Source organism: Giraffa tippelskirchi, chromosome 10, assembly GCF_054371585.1.
Source record: "Giraffa tippelskirchi isolate mGirTip1 chromosome 10, T2T-mGirTip1v1.2.pri, whole genome shotgun sequence".
Lineage (NCBI taxonomy): Eukaryota > Metazoa > Chordata > Mammalia > Artiodactyla > Giraffidae > Giraffa > Giraffa tippelskirchi.
The window spans coordinates 142333849-142356425 of record NC_137284.1 but is presented as its reverse complement, the minus strand read 5'-3'; the positions used below and the strand labels follow the sequence as shown (position 1 = coordinate 142356425).

At 38.4% G+C, this 22577-nt stretch overlaps 1 protein-coding gene across 21 annotated transcripts in view; it reads right to left on the bottom strand.

Annotated features, from left to right (window-relative positions):
* Positions 1-22577, bottom strand: part of CALD1 (caldesmon 1) — a 237536-nt gene that overhangs the window by 134104 nt on the left and 80855 nt on the right. For 18 of the 21 annotated variants that reach the window (XR_014066400.1, XR_014066401.1, XR_014066399.1 and 15 more), the window contains one exon: positions 18874-18914. The exons of the other annotated variants lie outside the window; for them this stretch is intronic. The gene's annotated coding sequence lies outside the window, so the exon portion shown is untranslated. The remainder of the gene's footprint in view (positions 1-18873; positions 18915-22577) is intronic. 21 annotated transcript variants of the gene reach the window in all.

The following is a 22577-nucleotide window of genomic DNA, read 5'->3' as shown; positions in this document are numbered from 1 at the left end:
GTTTATTTTTAAGCTTTATGAAAAGTTCTCTACTTGTCTGAAGCAAGCAGGAAAGCGAAAGTAATTTATGGTATTATGAAATTTCTAAGCTTCTCATGGGAAAGTAGCTGACGTCAGTGTTTGATAAGCTTCCTGTGGCTACAAACATATGAGACATTAATTCCTAAGAAAAATGCAATCTTTCTCTTTACAGAATCATGGTGTGCCTGCACCTGGCATTTTGTTTAACTGTCTCCCATCAGGAAAAACCTAATGTAGATATTTTTAGAAGTCCAAAGATTGTGGAGAGGCAATGGCAATTTTTTTTTGTCACCATCATCATCATAAACATCAGCATCACCACCACCATTATTATCATTATCAACAAGCACTGATGTTTGTTTATATTATTTGTAAGGCACTCTTAAATACTTGGGCTCTCATGAGTGATAATAAATGGTACACTTAATTTTTACATATATTAAAATCTCCAAAGCATACAGTCTTTGCAGCACTCATTTGCCTATGTGGTTATGTATGGCTTCTTTATTTTTCAATTGAGTATATTTTATTTATCAGGTATTACTTTATTTTTATATAACAGTTTTATTAAGATACAGTTCACACACCACACAATTCATGTCAGAGAATTTATCTGTTTAAGTGTGTAAATCAATAGTTTTAGTACATTCAGATTTGTGCCATCATCACCACAATCTTAGCCATCTCCCCACCCACCATAATATCCCCTATATCTTCCAGCCCTAAGTGACCACTAAACTATATTTTGTTTCTATAAAGGTCTCTGTTGTGAACATTTCATATGAGTAGAACCATGTAATATGTGACCTTTTGTGACTGAGTTATTTCACTTGGCACAATGTTTTCAAGCTTCATCCATATGGTAGCATGTATCAGTATGCCATTCTTTTTTATGGCCAAATAATATTCCATTGTATGGATACATCACAATTTACTTATCCATTTTGTTTGTTGATGGATGTTTTGTTAATTGCTTCTTTTGCCTATTGTGAATAATGAGGGTATAAACATTTGTATACAAGTTTTTGCACAGACATATGTTCTCATTTCTCTTGGGCATATACCTGGGGTTGGAATTGCAGGGTCATATGGTAATTCTATGTTTAATTGTTTGAGGGACTACAAGACATTTTTCCAAAGTGGCGGCACCATTTGATATCCCTACCAGCAGGGCTCTGTTTTTCCAACATCTTTGAATAACTTGTAAATATTTGCTGTGCAGTAAACTTCAGGCATATAGAATAAGTTTGATAATTGTAAGTTTAGTTACAATTCATTAAATTAAACCCATTAGTTCCAATAGACTCTCAGTTTATTAACAATCTCAGTACTCAGAAATTTTGGATATTCACAAAGAAGCAGTGTCCTAATTCAGTACTTTCTGGTTGAAACTACAGGTAATCAAAGCAACTGGATTATTTATTCAATTCAGTCAGCTCAGTGGAAAATTTGAGCACACTTTATTGATTTAGTAAATCAATATTCTTGTTTCTATTATATAATATGTACTTTGTTTAAAGTATTCTTAAAACTTTTACTAGTGTTAGCTTTTACTACTGATTAAAATTCAAGGACTGTATAGTATATATTTCTTGTATGGCTGGTTGCTCAAGATGAGCAAAACCACAAAGCAAAGTAACACCGAAAGTGGAATGAACCTGTTCCTCTTCTCTATGTTGTAATCAACTAGTACTGCCCACCTTTCTCCTCCACTCCAGGGCTTTATGCCAAGACCTGATTCAGAGCCTTAAGCACGAAAGTCTGACCAGGAATGCGAACAGTGGTAGGACCGAGGGCTTAGAACCTAGAATCACCTTGTCCTACCCATGTAACAAAGATAAAACCATCAATGTGTGTAGCCTTGAAAAAAAATTTGCTGGTTGATGTCATTCCTCAGCATTTAAAAACATCAGTCTCTGCATAATTTATTTGCACATTTAACTCGAACAGTAGACAGTGAAGGCTGCAATCCCACAGATGAGATAGAGGGGCCTTTGCACTAGAAGACTGGTATAACATCACGCTCACTCTGTCTCTGTTCATCATCACCCCCCAGTTATCAGTCTGTGATTGTCTTGGAAACTGTGGACATCAGCAAACACAGCAAAATAACAATGCACAGGGGACCATTTTGTGCACAGGGCCCTGGGAAGGGCCAGTGGAATTCCTCTGATCAGTTGCCTTTTGACTTTTTCCCATAGACCTTGTTTTTGCACTGAAATGTCTGGAATGCTTGGTAGGGATGAAGTGGTTGGTCACAAGGCAATTATGCTTCTATCATCAATGGGATCAGTCATTTGTGGAGTGATTTCCAAGTGACTAGTGGTATCATCAATGAACTAAGAATACAAATGAAAGCAATTTTATAGTAAACAGAGCTTTCATATCCCTTTTCCCAAATGATTTTCATGTCAACTCTGGATATCAGTAAGATAAATATTATTGGAAACATTTTATAAACAGGACCTAGAGAGTCCTGAAGATGTTAAATGGTTTGTCCAAGGCCTCTCAGCTAGGGGTGAGTAGATACGGGTCCCCAGATCTCTCCTCTTTATAGAACACTACTCTGCCTCTAGTTGGTTACTTAACAACCAAGTTCAGTCAGCAGGAGCTAGTTGTTTTTTATTTTAAGACAAATCAATCACTTTATTTGTTTTTAGGGGACAGATAAATCCATTGATTTGATTCCCAACTGCTATCATGGGATAAAAATTTTCAAAACAATAATCCTGAGAACTGATTCTTTGTGACCCTTACAATTTGCACTCTTTGCAGTAATGACATGGTGCGGGGAGTGCCACAATCGATAAATCCTTCAGGTAATCATCTTAACCTCAAAGCACTTGAACATCAAATAGATCTGTCAGTGTATGGAGGCCCACCAGAGGCTTTCCACACGAATTCTCAGTCACAACATCATTACCCATGACGTGTTATCAGAAATCTGAGGTTACGTGTGATTTACTCTTTATTAAAACATTAGGAGAGAGTCAAGGTTATCTCTGTAAACCTGACTCTCACTCAGCTGCATTCTCGGAATCTTTCTTGGGTGGAAGAAAAGGCCCTCTTCTGTGGGTTCCTGAGAGTGAGACTTCGCTGTGGATATCATTCCTCACACATGACACAGGGAGAAAAATATTTTGAGATCTGCTCATCTTCTATTCCTATATCACGACACAAAACATCGGCCCAGTTTGAGATTCTATTTCTAGTTATGAAATGGAAACTGCTAAGGATGAGGCAAAGACAGACTGACAAGATCTCTGCCCTCATTGAGCTAATTCCCTAGGGAGAAAAGTAAAAAATATTAAACTATTTTTCACTTTTTTGTTATTTTTTTGGCTTGAGTTCTTGAAAAAAATTTTGTGATTAGGAATCCTTAACATATGGTCTACTTTCTTAATGTTTTCTTCACTTCTATATCCCCAGTGCTTTGTGGAGTTCTGAGTACATGTTAGTTTCTCAGTAAATATGTGTGATGTCTCTAGATGTTCTGACTTGTTTATTTCTAAATCTTGACTTATTATCCAGGGTCATTCTTTCTGGGACCAGATTAAAAGTATATACAAATAGGGTGGTCAAAATCTCACTGAAGCCTGTTATTAACAATTTTATTGGCAATTATATTAGATGGTTGATGGTTGTGTGGACAATACCTCAACTTCAATCTTTTATAGCCACAAACTTAAACCCAGGCTGATCTCTTTGAAAAAAAACCAACAACAAAAACTGTGTGTGAGTAAACAAATGGAACATGGAGTGAAGATACAGATGGATCAATAAAATCCATTTTCACATTAATACAATAGTTCAAATTTAGCATTCTACAGTAAATTTGTCTCTAAAGAACAGCATTTTTTAAACAGCAGTGTCTTTATCCGTACGCCAACAAAATTACCAACACAAGCCTCATCAGGGACAGCATTTATAGCTGAGTTCATTGAATTAAATGAAAGAGAAAAATTAGTTCAATAAAATCTTTTGGGCAACTGCCACCACCAAATAATTTCATACTGGGCAGCTCTCTGTCTTTTGAAATGGCAATTCTGGCATTACGAAGGCACATAAAGACTGAATAGAGCTGACATGTATGTAAAACATACCTTGCAGCTTTATAAAGAAAGTGTACTTTTCAGAGACAACAATTCTTACATGTTTGGAACATAAAATGAGATTGTGAGAAATCACTGCTAAAGAATGAAAAACAAATGACTGTGAATAATTCAGAACAACTAAGCTTGGATACAAATGCCACCCTAGAACTTTGGATAGACTTACAAATACATTATATGAAATATACTAGAAATGTGAGAGGAAAACATTAAAGTTAGCCGGGATTTAAATGGCATTGAGGCTGCGTAGATACTTAAGCTGCTCGGGTAGTGTTTTTTCCCCTCTCTCTCTGAGCCCTTTCATTTCCTGATGTATCTCAAAATGAAAAACTCAGAGACAAAAATAAAAACTGTCCTTATTATGTTTTTAGGCTATTTGAATCCAAAGTGGGGAAATGTAGGAGAGCAGGCACTTGATCATACGTTCCTTGAGTGAGGAGTAGCATTTTGATCACTTTACATCTCCAAGCAACTTGTGCAGTACTCATCAATTATTTATTGACAGCCTGAAAGACTGATGCTTTTCAAGACTACTTTTATTTCTATTTTACTCTGTTGAAAAAGGTTTCAGACCATTAAATCTGTAAAGTCATATGTATCTCTGAATGCTCTATAGATATACATCTTATTGTGGAGACTGTGGGCTTTCCAGATATCTCAGTGGTGAAGAATCTGCCTGCCAATGCAGGAGACACAGGTTCAATCTCTGGGTTAGGAAGATTCCCTGGAGAAGGAAATGGGAACCCACTCCAGTGTTTTAGCCTGGGAAATCCCATGGACAGAGGAGCCTGGCCTGGTTGGAGAATTTTGAGCATTACTTTGCTAGCATGTGAGATAAGTGCAATTGTATAGCAGTTTGAACATTCTTTGGCATTGCCTTTCTTTAAGAATGTAATAAAAACTGACCTTTTCCAGTCCTGTGGCCGCTGCTGAGTTTTCCAAATTTGCTGGCATATTGAGTACAGCACTTTTAGAGCATCATATTTTAGGATTTGAAATAGCACTGGAATTTCATCACATCCACTAGCTTCCTCCTTGGAAGAAAAGCTATGACCCACCTAGATAGCTTATTAAAAAGCAGACACATTACTTTGCCAACAAAGGTCCGTCTAGTCAAAGCTATGGTTTTTCCAGGAGTCATGTATGGATGTAAGAGTTGGACTATAAAGAAAGCTGAGTGCCGAAGAACTGATGCTTTTGAACTGTGGTGTTGGATAAGACTCTTGAGAGTCCCTTGGACTGCAAGGAGATCCAACCAGTCCATCCTAAAGGAAATAAGTCCTGAATATTCATTGGAAGGACTGATGCTGAAGCTGAAACTCCAGTACTTTGGCCACCTGATGAGAAGAACTGACTCATTTGAAAAGACCCTGATGCTGGGAAAGATTGTAGGCAGGAGAAGGGGATGACAGAGGATGAGATGGTTGGATGGCATCACCGACTCAATGGACATGAGTTTGAGTAAACTCTGGGAGTTGGTAATGTACAGGGAGGCCTGACATGCTGCAGTCCATGGGGTTGCAAAGAATCAGACACGAGTGACTGAATTGAACTGAATTGAGGAGCCTGGTGGGTTATAGTCCATGGGGTCACAAAAGAGTCAGACATGACTTAGTGACTAAAAGACAACAACCAAAGGGAGAATATACAAATATAAATTTCACGCTAGAAAATTTAGAAAATATAGAAATATATGTAGAGAACAATTTTAAAGTCTCTTAATCCCTCCTACTCTGAGATTTAAAGTTTAAATATATTTCCTTCTGGTTCTCTTTACTAACACATATGATAGTATTTTAAAAACAAATTTAATATGTTATGTATTCATATTTTTCACCTACATATATTTTCCTACACCATTCTTTTAACTTGATTAACAATGTCATGGTTTACATAATCATTCCCCTATGACTGGACATATATTTCAAGTTTGGGCTGTTATAAGTAATATTGTAATGGATATTCTTATATATAAACCATAGTCCCCAAATCTCAATCGCTTTGTTTCTAATTGTTAAGTAATATAGAGGGTGTAGTGATGCTCAAGGGATCAAATTGATCATATTTTCTTTATGCGAATTCTTGTTTTCAAATAACCAGCTGGAAAAGTTGGAACAATAATTGCAATGCCACCAAAATACTTATAGATGAATTACAGCAAATAATATATTCATAGCAAGACAAAATTGAAAAGACCTCTAGTATTATCCATTCACTGCCAAGATTATAGAAAAAATCCCCCCTCCAAAAGTTGTTTTTTAAGATCCTAATTTTGGGAAACCTTCCTTGGTGGCCCAGTGGGTTAAGGCTTCATGTTCCCAATGCAGGGGGCCTAGGTTCAATCCGTGGTCAGGGAACTAGATCCCACATGCTGCAACTAACAGTTTGCATGCTGTAGCTAAAGACCCTGTATGCCACAGCAAAGACCTGGTGTGTGACAACTCAGACCTGGCACAGCCAAAAACAAAACAAAATACCTAATTTTCAAGACTGACCGATTTAAGTCTTGAGAAATGAGATAATTCAAAGGTGTATTATAAGCAAAATATACACAAAAGTGTATTGTAAGCAAACACATTATAGGTGGGTACACACAGTGGGAGAAAGGAGAGGGAATAAGTCCTAGTAGTGAGGTAACCCATAGCACCATAGGAGAGCCACTGGTGGTTTGAGAAGGTCTGGTAGTGAAAGTCGCTCAGTCGTGTTCGACTCTTTGCGACCCCATCGACTGTAGCCTGCCAGACTCCTCTGTCCATGGAATTCCAGGCCAGAGTACTGGAGTGAGTAGCCGTTTCCTTCTCCAGGGAATCTTCCTAACCCAGGGATCAAACCCAGGTATCCCCACATTGCAGGCGGATTCTTTACTGTCTGAGCCACCAGGGAAGCCCAGGGAAGTCAAATAGTGTCAATAGTGGGCTTAACGCTTATGGTGCAAATACTCTGAAGGTGGAGTTTATACTTTTGTTTCCTCTCTACAACGCAAAACATTCAAGCACTGCTCCTTTTTCTTTCAGCAAAAAGAATATGTTAATAATTGAATACAGTCCATATTCCTTGAATTCTTCCCATCTTCAAATATGGCACCGGCATTCACCTGACTGCTGAGCCCTGACTTGGGAGTCTCTCCAGCCACTTTGTCCTCACCGTATATTCCCCACCACTCCCCATGCAGTAAATAAGTTCAGTGATTCTCCCTCCGGAATATTTAGTAGAAGCAGTCCATTTATCTTCATAATTATTGCTACTGCTCTAATCTGAGCCACCTTATCTCTTCGGATCATTCCAGGAGACTCCTTTACACATCTTTCTGTTCAAATTTTCTGGCCTTCTGCAAATGAAGACCTTTTATTTTTTTTTTTTTATTTTTTTTTTATAAATTTATTTATTTTAGTTGGGGGCTAATTACTTTACAATATTGTAATAGTTTTTGCCATACATTGACATGAATCAGCCATGGGTTTACATGTGTTCCCCTTCCCGGACCCCCCACCCACCTCCCTCCCCATCCCATCCTTCTGGATCATCCCATTGCCCCGGCCCTGAGCCCTTGTCACATGCATCGAACATGGAATGGTGCTCTGTTTCATATATGACAATACACATGTCTCAATGCCATTCTCCCAGAACGTCCCACCCTCACCTTCTCCCTCAGAGTCCATAAAATTGTTCCATGCATCTGTGTCTCTTATTCTGTCTCGCATATAGGGTTATCATTACCATCTTTCAAATTCCATATATATGCATTAGTATACTGTATTGTTGTTTTTCTTTCTGGCTTACTTCACTCTGTATAATGGGCTCCAGTTTCATCCATCTCAGTAGAACCGATTCAAATGTATTTTTTTTAATGGCTGAGTAATATTCCATTGTGTATATGTACCACAGCTTCCTTATCCATTCGTCTGCTGATGGACATCTAGGTTGCTTCCATGTCCTGGCTATTGTAAACAGTGCTGCGATGAACATTGTAACTTTCCAAAACTGAACCAGGAAGAAATAGAAGATCTTAACAGACCCATCACAAGCACGGAAATCGAAACTGTAATCAGAAATCTTCCAGCAAACAAAAGCCCAGGACCAGACGGCTTCACAGCGGAATTCTACCAAAAATTTAGAGAAGAGCTAACACCTATCCTACTCAAACTCTTCCAGAAAATTGCAGAAGATGGTAAACTTCCAAACTCATTCTATGAGGCCACCATCACCCTAATTCCAAAACCAGACAAAGATGTCACAAAAAAGGAAAACTACAGGCCAATATCACTGATGAACATAGATGCAAAAATCCTTAATAAAATTCTAGCAAACAGAATCCAACATCATATTAAAAAGATCATACATCATGACCAAGTGGGCTTTATCCCAGGAATGCAAGGTTTTTTTAACATCCGCAAATCAATCAATGTAATACACCACATTAACAAATTGAAAGAAAAAAACCATATGGTTATCTCAATAGATGCAGAAATGAAGACCTTTTAAAAAACGCTAATCTGATCGGATCACTGTCCTGCTTAAAATACCTCTATAGCTTCATAGTGCACTTAGATTATAGATTCAATTATTTACACAACCTGCAACTGCTGTTTATGATCTGTCCCTGCCTAACTCTCCAGTTTCCTCTTGTATCACTAATTTTGTGATTTGGTCAGACTTTCTTTCAGTTTCTTGTATAGATCCAAATCTTGCAGGCCCTAGGTCATGCTGTTTGGTAAGACTGAAATGATTCCCCTACCTTTCCTTAATAATACCAGTACATTTCTCACTTGGATAGCCCTTAGCTTTCCTTAAACCCACAAAGTCAAAGTTTTTGCAGCTCTCACAAAACACTGATTTTTTTGTTATAGTACAAGCACAAGATACATGATTAAAAGATTTAAGTATTCTATCCATTTATATTGCCAAAGTATATTAAATTAAAGGTATTAGATATGAAGATTTTTAACATTTTTTCCCTTCATATTATTCTTTTATGGCTCTTGTTATTTATCTTCATGTATAATCACAATTTGTAATGACATTTATGTTTCGGTGTCTATGTATTTATTTAATGTTTGTCTTTCCTACCAGCTTGAAAGCTCCATAAAGGTTATCTGCATTTTTTTTTTTAAACCATTGATCCCCAAGCACTTTGCAATTACCTAAAATATAGTGATCCCTCAACAAATATGTATAAAATGAATAAATGACCAAGAAACAGTCAATATTTCAAAAGAATTCCAATGACAAGATAGGAAATTAATTAATTTACAGGTTTTTAAAATCTATTTGCAGAGAGAGTATTTATTAAGTTTGTCATTGACCAAGTGCCCAATAAACTGAATAAACTAATGAATATAGGGATGAATTTGTATTAGGTGTCAAAACAGAATATGATTAAGTTCTGAATGAAAGGAAGCTAACTATACCAAAGCAACCAGGTAAATAACCTGCTGCTACACTTTTCTCTAAAAGTAGTTTGGAAGAGAAAGTATACTTTCCATCGTTAGTGGTTGAATCATGCATTATCTCATTCGATTCTAATAAGAACATTGTGAGATAGAGAATATATCATCCCCATTTGCTGAACAATGAAATTAAGTCCAATGTCTATGATTACTCAGAATGTAGTGGGTCCAGAACTCAAATGCTGAATTTCTAACACTAGAGACCGAGTGAGAACAGGAGCAAGAGAAAATATGAGACAGTTTAATGTGATTTTGTTCTAATCTCTTCCTCTGCATCTGTGATAAGGTTAGTTGGGCTTTTAATAAATTGATAGAGCCCTTCAAAAAGAAACAAATAAATACCCAAATATTCCCAAGTCTTCCAGGTTAAAAATCTGATTTTGGTGTCAATTGCTATTCCTAATAATTTTGGGATTAGCAAGATTTTATTTTTCTTTCTGGCCATATATCAAAATATACTCTGAGCCACATTTGCCTCTTTTCCTTTTAAACTAATGAGAAAAGGCTCTCAAGAAAACTGCCTTGGTACAGAAAAACTACTCATACACCAGCCATGATACTGGCTTATTTCCATATAACCTAATATGGCTAAGAAAATGCATGACTGGAACAGAGTGAGGATTGCCAAATTTAACAACTTTTTAATAAGAAAACTGCCACAGACTCCTCTGTTTAGACATAGAGTAATTGCCTTTCAGATGCTATCCGTTCACATCAACAAAACTGTAAGGACTTCTATGCAGTAACAAAAACCAGATACCTGCCTGCCTTGCCCACTCAGAGGCAAGATGAATAAATAAAAGTTGCCCAAGAAGGCTCTCAGTGATACCACATTGAACACGTTGCCCTTCTTGGGTTATAAAGGCTGAGTGACTGAGCATACCCAATTAAGATTCTGTAGGAGGGCCTCTGAGTTTGTGTAAAATCAAATAGCTTCACACGGAAGAAAGGATGAAAGAAAATTTACCACTTCCCGTCATGGATTTATCATTATCTTCTGCAAACAACATCTCTGACTGACATTTCTGCTTCTTACTCCTGGTACTCAGATATAGATATCAACACTGTCTTAAATTCACTCTTTCTCTTATCACAAATACGATGCATATGCACGTGTGCTCTGTCATGTCCAACTCTTAGGGACCTCGTGGACTGAAGCCTGCCAGGCTCCTTGGTCCATGGGATTCTCCAAGCAAGAATACTGGAATGGGTTGCCATTTCCTTCTCTAAGGGATCTTCCCAACCCAGGGATTGAACCATTGTCTCTTATATCTCCTGCACTGGCACGTGGATTCTTTACTAGCTTACCAGCTAAGCCATCAGGGAAGTCCACAAATACTATGAATAGTCATCAAATCTGAGGATTCTCCTTAGGCTGTTTCAGTCATGAGGGCTTCCTTGTTTCTATTCCCACTACTGTTTTCATCGTTCACAAACTTTTGTGCCTGATTACTACAACTGTCTTCTGACCAGCACTGTAATTTCTTTGGCTGTTTTGAGGCATGAGCAATGTTTTAAAGTCAGACAGATCTTGATCTGAACTTCAGATCTGCCACTTATTTGCTGGATGACTTTTGCGGACTGTTCAATTTCTCTGTAAAAACGGAAAGCATCTACTTTGCACGGTTGTTGGGGGAACTAAATGAGATTTCACATGGTAGTATGACAGCTGACATGAAGGAAACACTCGGTAAATGTCAGCAAGCTCCCATATTCTGCTTCTCTTCTCTTCCTGAACTCAGGGCATTCGGCACACCCCTGCTAGAGGCTTTTTCCTAACTACCTGTGCAGAAATTGAAAGGGAAAAATATACCACTGACCTCGGAAATTTGCCTTGGTCATTGAGGAATGGAGTGCTGCCTGAAAATTCAGTCTGGCCCAAGTTAAAGAAAAACTAACGTCAACATTTTTGTTGTGACTTAGAGCTACTAAGAGCATAAGCCCAGGGCAGATGACTGTTTTATGTAAATTGAACACTTTTATCTATTTTTGTTTCTATAAATGTGAACAACATCCCCACCCCCAAGTTGCTTGGGAGAGAATTAAGGCAAAGAGCTAAAAAGCTGATTTTTTTCCCTGCAGCCATTCCAGTCTCAGGTAACTTCTCATTTGCCCTCTTCCTCCTTAGGCCCCGCTGGCCACCATGTCTAACATTTTGTTTTAAACTGTGATCCAGTCTGGGCTGTACCATGATGTTCTTCTAACACTTCAAACCATTCATCAGAGTCTATTAAACAGCACAGTTTTGTGGGAATCAGGAAAAAAGGAGTTTTTGCACACATAGGGTGAAGCTGAGAGAGATAGGGAGGGGTGGAAAATTCTAAGAGGATGACAGGAATTTGGAGCAGGAGGTGACAGGAAAACACAGGCATTCCCAGCACTCTCTTTCTTGGGGATTCCTAGAAATATGGAGATTGAGGCTCCAATAACCCAGGAAGAGCTTTGTCATTCCCAGGTTACATACTTATGAACAATGAATCAACAATGCAAAAAAGGTTATGATTAGTTTAAATAATTCAGACAACTATTGCTGTGTAATGGAAAGTACTGGCTAGATGCTAAATGGCCTCAATTTTAGGTTCTGGTGACACTGCTAACTAGTCATGGGACTTGGGGCAAGTCATGAACTCTGCGGACCTCAAGTTCCTCAAGGGTAAAAGGATGAAGGGTGTATTGGAAGAGCTCTGCTACTTACGGATTAGATGAGCCACAGTATTCAGGAAGGCTTCCCAGGCGGCACAGTGGTAAACAATCCATCTACCAATGTAGGAGATATAATAGTTGCGGGTTTGATCCCTGGGTTGGGAAGATCCTTTGGAGTAGGAAATGGCAACCTGTTCCAGTATTGTTTCTTGGAAAAATTCCATGGACAGAAGAGCTTGGCAGGCTATGGAGTCCATGGAGTCTCAAAGAGTTGGACACAACTGAACAACTCAGCACGCACACACACATACACACAGTACTCAGGAGAGGCTTCACAGAGAAGACGGGCTCTCAGGGAAGAGTTAAGATTCAGGATAACTAGAAAAAAAAGGAGTGAGGATATTTCACTCTTGCTCAGGAACAAAGCAAAGCCATTTGAGCAGAAACACACAAGTTAAATTCATGAGTGAGCACATTCAAAAGTATGGCTGGGAGTGTTGGGGAAGCATGTTGTATTGATTATGTCCTTGGATATCCATTTCACACTTTATTCTTGGAACAGTCAGTAGGAATTAGGATTTTTAAATATAAGTGATAGTTTGGAAAGATTCAAAATCAGTGTCTAGAATGAGATGGGTCAGGGAGGGGACTAAACAACATGAAAATAAATTTGGTGATTCTTGAAATCTTAATTAAAATGGTGACAATGAAACTTTGGATGAAAAGATAGTCAGTGAAGAATCTAGAAATAATGCATTTATTTCTCTCCAAACTGTCCTATTTCCTCTGGTTAGTCTGTGGAGTTATCCTCCCTCAGATACAACACTTAACTATAATCCCTGGGTCTAAGAATTGAGCTATTAATGATTCATAAATCATTTGGAAGATTTATCTACAGGAAGTGCCAAGATCATTTTTTTTGTAAGTATAAAATGACTTTGGGTTATTTTGCAAGTAGAGGTCTTTTCTTTAATTGTATGATTGAATATAATTTTATAAATCGTATAGACCAATAATCCACTCCAAATGACTTCAGTAAAAAAGAAATCTCCATATTATTCTGCAAGAATACACATATTATACACACAGCAAACTTAGGCCCGCCTCTACTTTATAAGGTTTTCCTTGGTGGCTCAGGTGCCTCAGATGGTAAAGAATCTTCCTGTAATTCAGGAAACCCAGGTTTTATCCTTGGGTTGGGTAGATTCCCCCGGAGAAAGGAAAGGAACCCACTTCAGTATTATTGCCTGGAGAATTCCATGGACAGAGGAGCCTGGTGTGCTATAGTCCACGGGTCACAAAGAGTTCGACACGACTGAGCGACTAACACTACCTTATAAAGATTTAGTTCCTGCTTCTCACATTTTTTGTTGAAATTCAGCTAAAAGTAAGAGGCTGTCTCAGAAAGAATGAGAACTTTCACCCTGAGGAAGGCCTGCAATGTAGGAAACCTTGATCCTCCCAATCACCTTTCTCTTTCCTTTGACATGGGAAGGTTATTGCCACCTGGGCACAACTTGAAACCTAGCTCTCGGCGTTTGATGCTTATCTGGAACAAAATACCACCCTAGGGGTCCTCAAGATGTAGTCCCCAGACCAGCAGCATCAGTATAATATAGAAATTTACTCAAAATTGTGAAACTTTGAGGCCCCTCCCCACACCTACTGAATTAGAGACAGGGGAAGGGGCATGGCAAACTGTGTTTCACAAGTTCCCCAGATGATTCCAGTGTTAAAGTTTGAGACCCACTATGTTTAAGTATTAGAGCAGATGCCCTTAGCAATAAAAATGGTTAGCAATAATTCACAGGGGTGTGGGAATAATATATGTAAGACTCAGCTAGCAAAGAATCCACCTGCAATGTGGGAGACCTGGGTTCCATCCCTGGGTTGGGAAGATCCTTTGGAGAAGGCAAGGACTGGCTACCCACTCCAGTATTCTGGCCTGGAGAATTCCATGGACTTGTATAATCCATGAGGTTGAAAAAAGTAGGACACGGCTGAACGACTTTCACTTTCTAAAAATCTGCAAGTTAGGCTATGAAATTATCTTTACACAGAGAAAACAATACTAATTTCTCTCCCTCTTTAATACTTAGACATTTTATAGCAATTTAAAGACCGTAAACTACCCTAGTTACTTTTTCTCTTTTGGCCGCACCACATGGTATGTGGGATCTTAGTCTCCAGACCAATGATCCAACCTGCACCCACTGCAGGGTGAGCGCAGTGTCTTAACCCCTGGATCACAAGAGAAGGTCACTTAATTACGCATTAAAATAAATGATTTGAAAGAAGGAATCCAAAATTAACTGTCCACTAGCATTAGCAAAGTTTGCAAAGCAGATTTGTTTTAACTGGGTACATAACATCCTCTTAACAACTCTATGAAGTAGAATGAAACAGCTGAAATGAAGTCCAAGCCTACCCAAATATATGACCCCATTCATTTTCTATTAAACTTTCTGTCATCTTATGAATATTAGTTGTCTTGCCCTTTTCCCATCTCCCATTCCCTGCTTTATCTCAGTCTTGATGCTTTGAAATGACAGTTTCAGGCCAAACAATGGAAGAACCTCTTCAAATTATGGGTAGTAAACACTTGGGAAACATTACTTGCCGTGTTGGTACCAGGCTAAAAATGCATATAGGTTCAAGAAGAGTTTAGAGATGTTATTGGATAATAGACTTAAAAGGGCCTCTGAAAGAAAGGAAAGAAAAAGAAGGCTTGAAGATAACATTAAGTTCTAGAGGACATACAGGTTTCATAATATAACATAAATTCCAACAGTAGTCCCTTCTTGCCATTATCTCAGACCTCAGGCTATAGAACTTGAATTTGACCAAGTGAGCTATATCTTAGATTCTGATATTTATAATAGTCTGATGTCTTGAGTGTCAGATATTCTCTTCACTTTTTTATTAAGAAGTTATCATTACAGTGGAAAGTGGAAAAAGCAGAAGATGCTATGTATATGCCATTCAGGCAACTGGAAAGAAATTTATATTTACCATATGCTAAGTGTGTGTCAAACGCTATACATCTCTTTTTTAATGCTTCAGACAAACACATGAGGAGGGTGTTTTTTCTCTCCACTTGTAGATGAGAAAGTACAGGCTTGAGAGGTTAAGCAACTTGCCGAGTATCAGATAGAGGTAGAAGAGTTGGAACTAGAATGTACATCTTAGTCTAGCTCCTTCCCACCACTCCAAAAGGAAACATTCAAAAAAAAAAAAGAATTAAAGAAAGAAAGAAAAGGTTGTTCAGTTACCCAGTTATTTCATTCACTGTCGTTTGAACAGAAGCAACTGATGTCTTAAATCAATCTGATCAACTGCACAAGAACTGGTTGTTTGGATTTTTTATAAAGGTTTGATTGAAAGCCAGTTATTTCAGTGGCCATATGTAGACCTGGACTTAATAAATGACCACCTTTGAGTCCCCCAGCTGGAAGAGCACAAAAGAAGCTGGAAGCAAGTCAATGGCCAATTGCCACCCCAAACAAATTGCGGCATGTGAGCTCCGAAACTTGAATTACCCTTTAAGGATTAAGGTTCAGGACTGTGAAAAATTAAAAATGCTGCCTAGCCTAGGAAATAGCATATGAATCAAAAATATCATTACTAAGCTTAACTGCACTCCTAATCTTCCACTTTCATGACATCTACACTGTTTTGTTATTCTTAATGGACCAAATCCCCTTTCTGGTAATGTTCTGGAAATTCTATTTTTGTGGTAATTTAAAAAGTCATATGGCATGTACTTTACATTTGGTTTATGTAGGAGTTAAGACCACTTCAAACATACTTTTCTTTTTTAGTCTGATGGCTATTTAATATTGTGTCATTCACTGGTTGAAATAAAAGTAGGTTAATCTGCAAAAATACATGAACACCCAAAAAAGACTGAATTGTATCTTTAGAAATGATTTTTTTTTTTCAAAGTCAGACATCAAAGGCTGCATATTGCAGAAAGTTTATTTTGAGAGGCTTCAGTCAAAACAGTTTGGAAACTATGAAATGAGTCATTTTTTCTTAAAGAAATGTAACTTTGTCTATTCCCACTGCATTTTTGGTTTGGTAGGAGACATCTTTATTCCACAGGATTTTAAAAGCATGTTTAAGATTCCATAGGTTTAGTATTACATCACTAATGGTTTCTAATGAGATCCAGGCAATAGCAAGAGGGGAAAAAAGAACAGCACAAAAACTGAATTCTACAACATCAAGTACAATGTGAAATGTGGAAAAGTCCATGCTTTATCTATGGCTGAAGCCATCTGGCAAAAAAAAAAAAAAGTGTGTGGGGGAGGATTCACATTCTATCAACCAGATGTAGATGACAAGATACCTAATGTTTGACAATTTGGAATCAGTCATCTAAAGGGCTGAATTTTTTACTTTTCAAGCAGATGTGTGCTGCCCTGTAAAATCTGTGAAACATGCAAATGTCTATTCTGTATTCATTCTATTGAGTGCTTGCTGTTGCTGTTTAGTCTCTAAGTCGTGTTCAACTCCTTGTGACCTCGTGGACTGCAGCCTGCCAGGCTCCTCTGTTCATGGGATTTCCCAGGTAAGAATACTGGAATGGATTGCCATTTCCTTTTCCAGGGGATCTTCCTGACCAGGGATCGAACCCACGTCTCCTTTACCACTGAGCCATCTGGGAAGCATATTGAGTGCTTAAGTCTTTAGTTATTTGTTTGATTTTGTCCTCATAAACACCTTTTATGTAAGTATTGTACCAACTGTATTTTTGAGATGTTGTCAGGGTGTACGTAAGAAGATAATGTGAAAACCAAACCTTCCCCAAGCCTTTAGCAACTCTGGTATTTCAAGGAACATAGATGAGGGGACAGTTGGGGTTGGCAGGATGACCCACAGAGGAGATTGGTAAATGATAATGGGTAAATGAGATAAATGGAGACTTTCTAGAATTTTTGCTTAAGGGCTCCAAAGTTAAACTTGCCAATCTACAGATGGGTGTGATAATAACCACACACCAGTTTCTGTTGAAGGGTAGGGCTGTGTTCCCTCCCTGTTATTTGACCTGAGGCTAATCTATGGTGGAGGTGATGAAGATAATGGCAACTTCCTTGGAAAGATCCCATGCATGCACTGCTACGCTCAGTGCCCCCAACCCTGCAGCAGGCCACCACTGATCCACGCCTCCGCCAGAGACTCCCGGACATTCAGGGGAAAGTCTGGGTCAGTCTTTTGTGGGGTCACTGCTCCTTTCTCCTGGGTCCTGGTGCACACAAGGTTCTGTTTGTGCCCTCCAAGAGTCTATTTCCCAGTCCTGCGTAAGTTCTGGTAGCTCTACGGTGGGGTTAATGGTGACCTCCTCCAAGAGGGCTTATGCCATACCCAAGTTTGCTGCACCCAGCCATACCCAGGTCCACTGCACCCAGAGCCCCTGCCCCTGCAGCAGTCCACTGCCTACCCGTACCTCCTCAGGAGACACTCAAACACAGTTCTGTCTCAGTCTCTGTGGGGTCTCTGGGCTGAAACTAGGCTGTATCTCTGAAGGTGCACTCCTAACCCTTTCCTCAGGATTCAGCTCTTTGGAACACGTTAATACAGTTCTCCAGGAATTCCATTCGGTCACGTATCACATGCTCGAAGCTTAAATGATGAAAAATGTCTTTAAAAAGCAGAGACATTACTTTGCCAACAAAGGTCCATCTAGTCAAAGCTATGGTTTTTCCAGTAGTTATGTATGGATGTAAGAGTTGGACTATAAAGAAAGCTGAGTGCTAAAGAAATGATGCTTTTGAGCTGTGGTGTTGGAGAAGGCTCTTGGGAGTCCCTTGGACTGCAAGGAGATCCAACGTGTCCATCCTAAAGGAAATAAGTCCTGAATATTCATTGGAAGGACTGATGCTGAAGCTGAAACTCCAGTACTTTGGCCACCTGATGAGAAGAACTGACTCATTTGAAAAGACCCTGATGCTGGGAAAGATTGAAGGCAGGAGGAGAAGGGGACGACAGAGGATGAGATGGTTGGATGGCATCACCAACTCAATGGACATGAGTTTAAGTAAACTCTGGGAGTTGGTGATGGACAGGGAGGCCTGGTGTGCTGTAGTTCATAGGGTCACGAAGAGTTGGACATGACTGAGCCACTGAACTGAGCTGATCACCAGTTTAGAACTTTATAGTGTCAAAACTTTCTCTGTCATGATCACATTTGAGCTCTGTCACAGGCTGATTACACAGGAAGTTTTCTAAAAACCTATCCAACAATTTCATCTCAAAGCAACTCAACAATTACTGACGTGAGTCTGGAGTGTCCATATATAAAATACTGTACTAGTCATAGTGGAGAGGTAGCAAAACAAAGGTCAATGAAGGCATAGTTTTTGTCTTCAAAGAACTTAAACAGGGAGACAGACACAATCAACTATATCACAAAATAGAAAGCTGAATATAAAAAGTGCAATAGGGACTCCCCTGGTGGTCCAGTGGTTAAGAATCTGCCTTCCAATGAAGGAAACTTGGATTCAATCCCTGAAGAGGAACTAAGATCCCATATGCAGCAGGGCAACTAAGTCTGCGTGTCACAACTAAGACCCAAAGCAGCCAAATAAATGAATAAATTTCAAAAATTTATATTAAAAATAAACAATTAAAAATGCAATAAAACATACCTAGTTCTCTTCAAATGAAGTAGCACAAGTTGCTTTAAGATCTGGAAAGGAAGTTTGAAAAGGTGATGGTAAGAGGCACTGTTTTAGAAAGTTGAAATACTTTTATACAAGGAGGTATCCATGTCATATTATTTATAGTGTTAGCTTTCACTCATATGACAATTATTGAACACTGACAACATTCCAGGAGTGTGTTAGTTAGTGTCTTTCTTTAAAAAATTTAACATTAAATTTTGTCAAATTTCTTATGAAAATCACCACAATATGACATTCAATTGAAGAATAAAATCTCCATCAGTCTACTACATGCCTTATTTATACCATGTTGGGCAACACATTTGACAAGTGAATCAATCAAACACATATGTCTTGTTCAGACACATGATTCTAGAAATTCTAGAAAGTCTCTCTTCATTCAATTTACCCATTATCATTCACCAAATAAACTGATTGTCAGAACAAAGCAAGGAAGTATAACATTTTCCCACATACCGAGGAAATGAGGCAAACCTCATTTTAGGTCCAGACATTGCAATAGTAAAAGGTAGCTATTGGCATCTCATTAAACACAAAATTCTAAAACTGAACATTTCTGATTTCCCTTCTATGTATAACTTTAACTTAGCAAACAGTACTATACCTAAAACAAGATAGAGTTGCCCAAGGATTGACACCATCTTGAGCATCATCATCATCTTTTTGGTGAAAAATCAGAAAGCTGTCAGTTGTTTTGTGATTTTAGTCTCAACTGTTTTGTTAACAGGGCTTCTCTGGTAGCTCAGCTGGTAAAGAATCTGCCTGCAATGCAGGAGACCTGGGTTTGATCCCAGGTTTGGGAAGATCCCCTGGAGAAGGGAAAGGCTACCCACTGCAGTATTCTGACCTGGAGAATTCCATAGACTGCATAAAGAGTGGGATACCACTGAGCGACTTTCACTTTCACTCTCATTTTGTTAATAGTTTAGGACTTTTCCCTACAAGTGTCTGGCCAATAGAATTTGGTGTGCTGAAGTTTACTCATTTTTATAAGAATTATATGCTAAATCTTTGAAGGACACAAGGAAAGATGGATGGCTAGACAGACAGACAGACTGGGGTTATAACAGTTGTTTTTACTACAGATGTCATCTTTAGATATTACCTGACTCTCTACTATAAAACATAGGGAAATTTTTTTCCTTAACACTATTTTTTATAGTTCTTCCTTATTTTAAAACAATATCATTATTATTTTTTAGTTGTTAAGGTATATAACATTTTTGTTTTAAATCATAATTTTGTTTTAATCATAACAGTTGTTTAGCCTTAGTTTTATATTTAATTATAAATATAATCTAAGATTAATATAAAACAACATGTTACATTCTGAGCCTTCTTTTAAATAATGGGAATGCTCACATATATTTTAAAGTCGAAACTTCTACAATTTCCCACCATCCCCTGCTTCCTCCCACCCTACCTTCCAGGAAAAAAATATTTGTCCAATATTGCAAAGTAACACACATATATATATTTTTTAATTGGGTAACCATGGACATCTAGTGCTTACAGAGAATCTCATTTTAAATTATATGAATCACTAAACGTGCAAGAGAGTTGAACTATAAAGAAAGCTGAGCACCAAAGAATTGATGCTTTTCAACTGTGGTGTTGAAGACTCTTGAGAGTCCCTTGGACTGCAAGGAGATCAAGCCAGTCAATCCTAAAGGAAATCAATACTGAATATTCATTGGAAGGACTGATGCTGAAGCTGAAACTCCAATAATTTGGCCACCTGATGCAAAGAACCAACTCGTTGGAAAAGACCTTAATGCTGGGAAAGAATGAAGGCAGGAGGAGAAGATGACGACAGAGGAGGAGATGGTTGGATGGAATCACTGACTTGACTGACATGAGTTTGAGCAAGCTCCAGGAGTAGGTAATGGACAGGGAGGCCTGGCATGCTGCAGGCCATGGGATCACAAAGAATCAGACACGACTGAGCAACTGAACTGAAAGGTACAAGGTAGACCTTCAGATCACCTAAACATTTCTAGTGGATAATATAGTCAAAAAGTCTTCCAGTAGCCAGATGCTTTTTCTCTATCCTGTATACTATTTTCTATATACTTTGTACTATAACCTTTCTTTCAATACTCTGTATATCCCACAAAAGTATCTGAATAGGAACATCTAGACTTTCATACATCTTTCAGCAGTCTTTTAGGGCCAGAAGTATTTTACCTGGAAGACCAAATGTGCTCTACTTATTTTTACCTGTGTCAGATTTCTCCTACATTTTACTGATCTTCCTTTAAAAAACAGAACTATTTTCTTATAGAAACCAATAGACTTTGGAGTAAAATGGATTAAAGGGCATCTCCTCTATTCATAGATTTCAGATTACTGTCTACCTGTGCTGTGCTATGCTAAGTCGCTTCAGTCATGTCTGACTCTTTGTGATTCTATGGCCTATATAGCTTACCAGGCTCCTCTGTCCATGGGATTCTCCACACAAGAAAACTGGAGTGGGTTGCCATGCCCTCCTCCAGGGGATCTTCTCGACTCAGGGAACCTGTCTCTCTTATGTCTCCTGCATTGGCATGAGGGTTCTTTACCACTAGTGCTAACTGGGAAGCCCTACTGTCCATCTACACAGGGTCAAAATCATCAGATCAGTCAGTTTAACCTTTCTACAGTGTAGACAGACTACCCAACTACTCTCATCAATATGGACTGAAGTTACACTTAGACTATGTCTTAGAAGTTTCTGTTTATTGTATATACAAAGAGACATGACTCGAAGTTCCCTTTTTAGATTCAAATTCTCATGAAAACCAAAACTGAACTGTGTAGAAGGCTGAAAAATAAGCACATTAACAAAATCATAAGCCCATGTCTGATTTTCACTAGACCCATTATTTCAGTTCCTGTTATCTTTTCAGGTATATTTTCATGGCTATCTTAATCCTTTCTTTAAAACTTGGAAGATGACTAGAGGAACAGAAACTTTATTTTAGGGGATTATTAGTGTTCCACAATTCTTATTTCCACTGGACAATAAAGACTGGCCACTGGTGGTAGAGGGATATTCCAGTGGCAGTTAACTGAAGCATGCAGAACTATGGGATGCCATGTCTGGGAGGTGCTACAAATAGGCTGGTCAATTTTTATAACATTGGTTGATAATTCTCTACTATGAGGTCTGACTCTCTTCACTTATGAAATTAAAGCCATTTGTCCTTTTTCCACCTCTACAGGGATTTTATGATTAAAAAAATAATAAATATGATAAAAATACCACGTGCAGTCATTGATAAAAATACCATGTGCAGTCATCGTGGGGCTCTACAGTGATTTTACAAGGGCTTCTTAGTAGTTGACTGAACTTTCCAAAACTTTGTAGAGATGATTTCAACACTACTGCACTGGATTGAGGTTCTAAGGGTATGCAAATACTTTTGTTAAGCAATCTTGAGTATCCCAAACAGAAAGGGTGTGGATATCACTTGGGCCTCACAACACCACCTCAAAACAGTACATTTATAGATAAAGGACAGAAATGGTATGGACCTAACAGAAGCAGAAGATATTAAGAAGAGGTGGCAAGAACACACAGAAGAACTCTACAAAAAAGATCTTCACGACCCAGATAATCACGATGGTGTGATCACTCACCTAGAGCCAGACATCCTGGAATGTGAAGTCAAGTGGGCCTTAGAAAG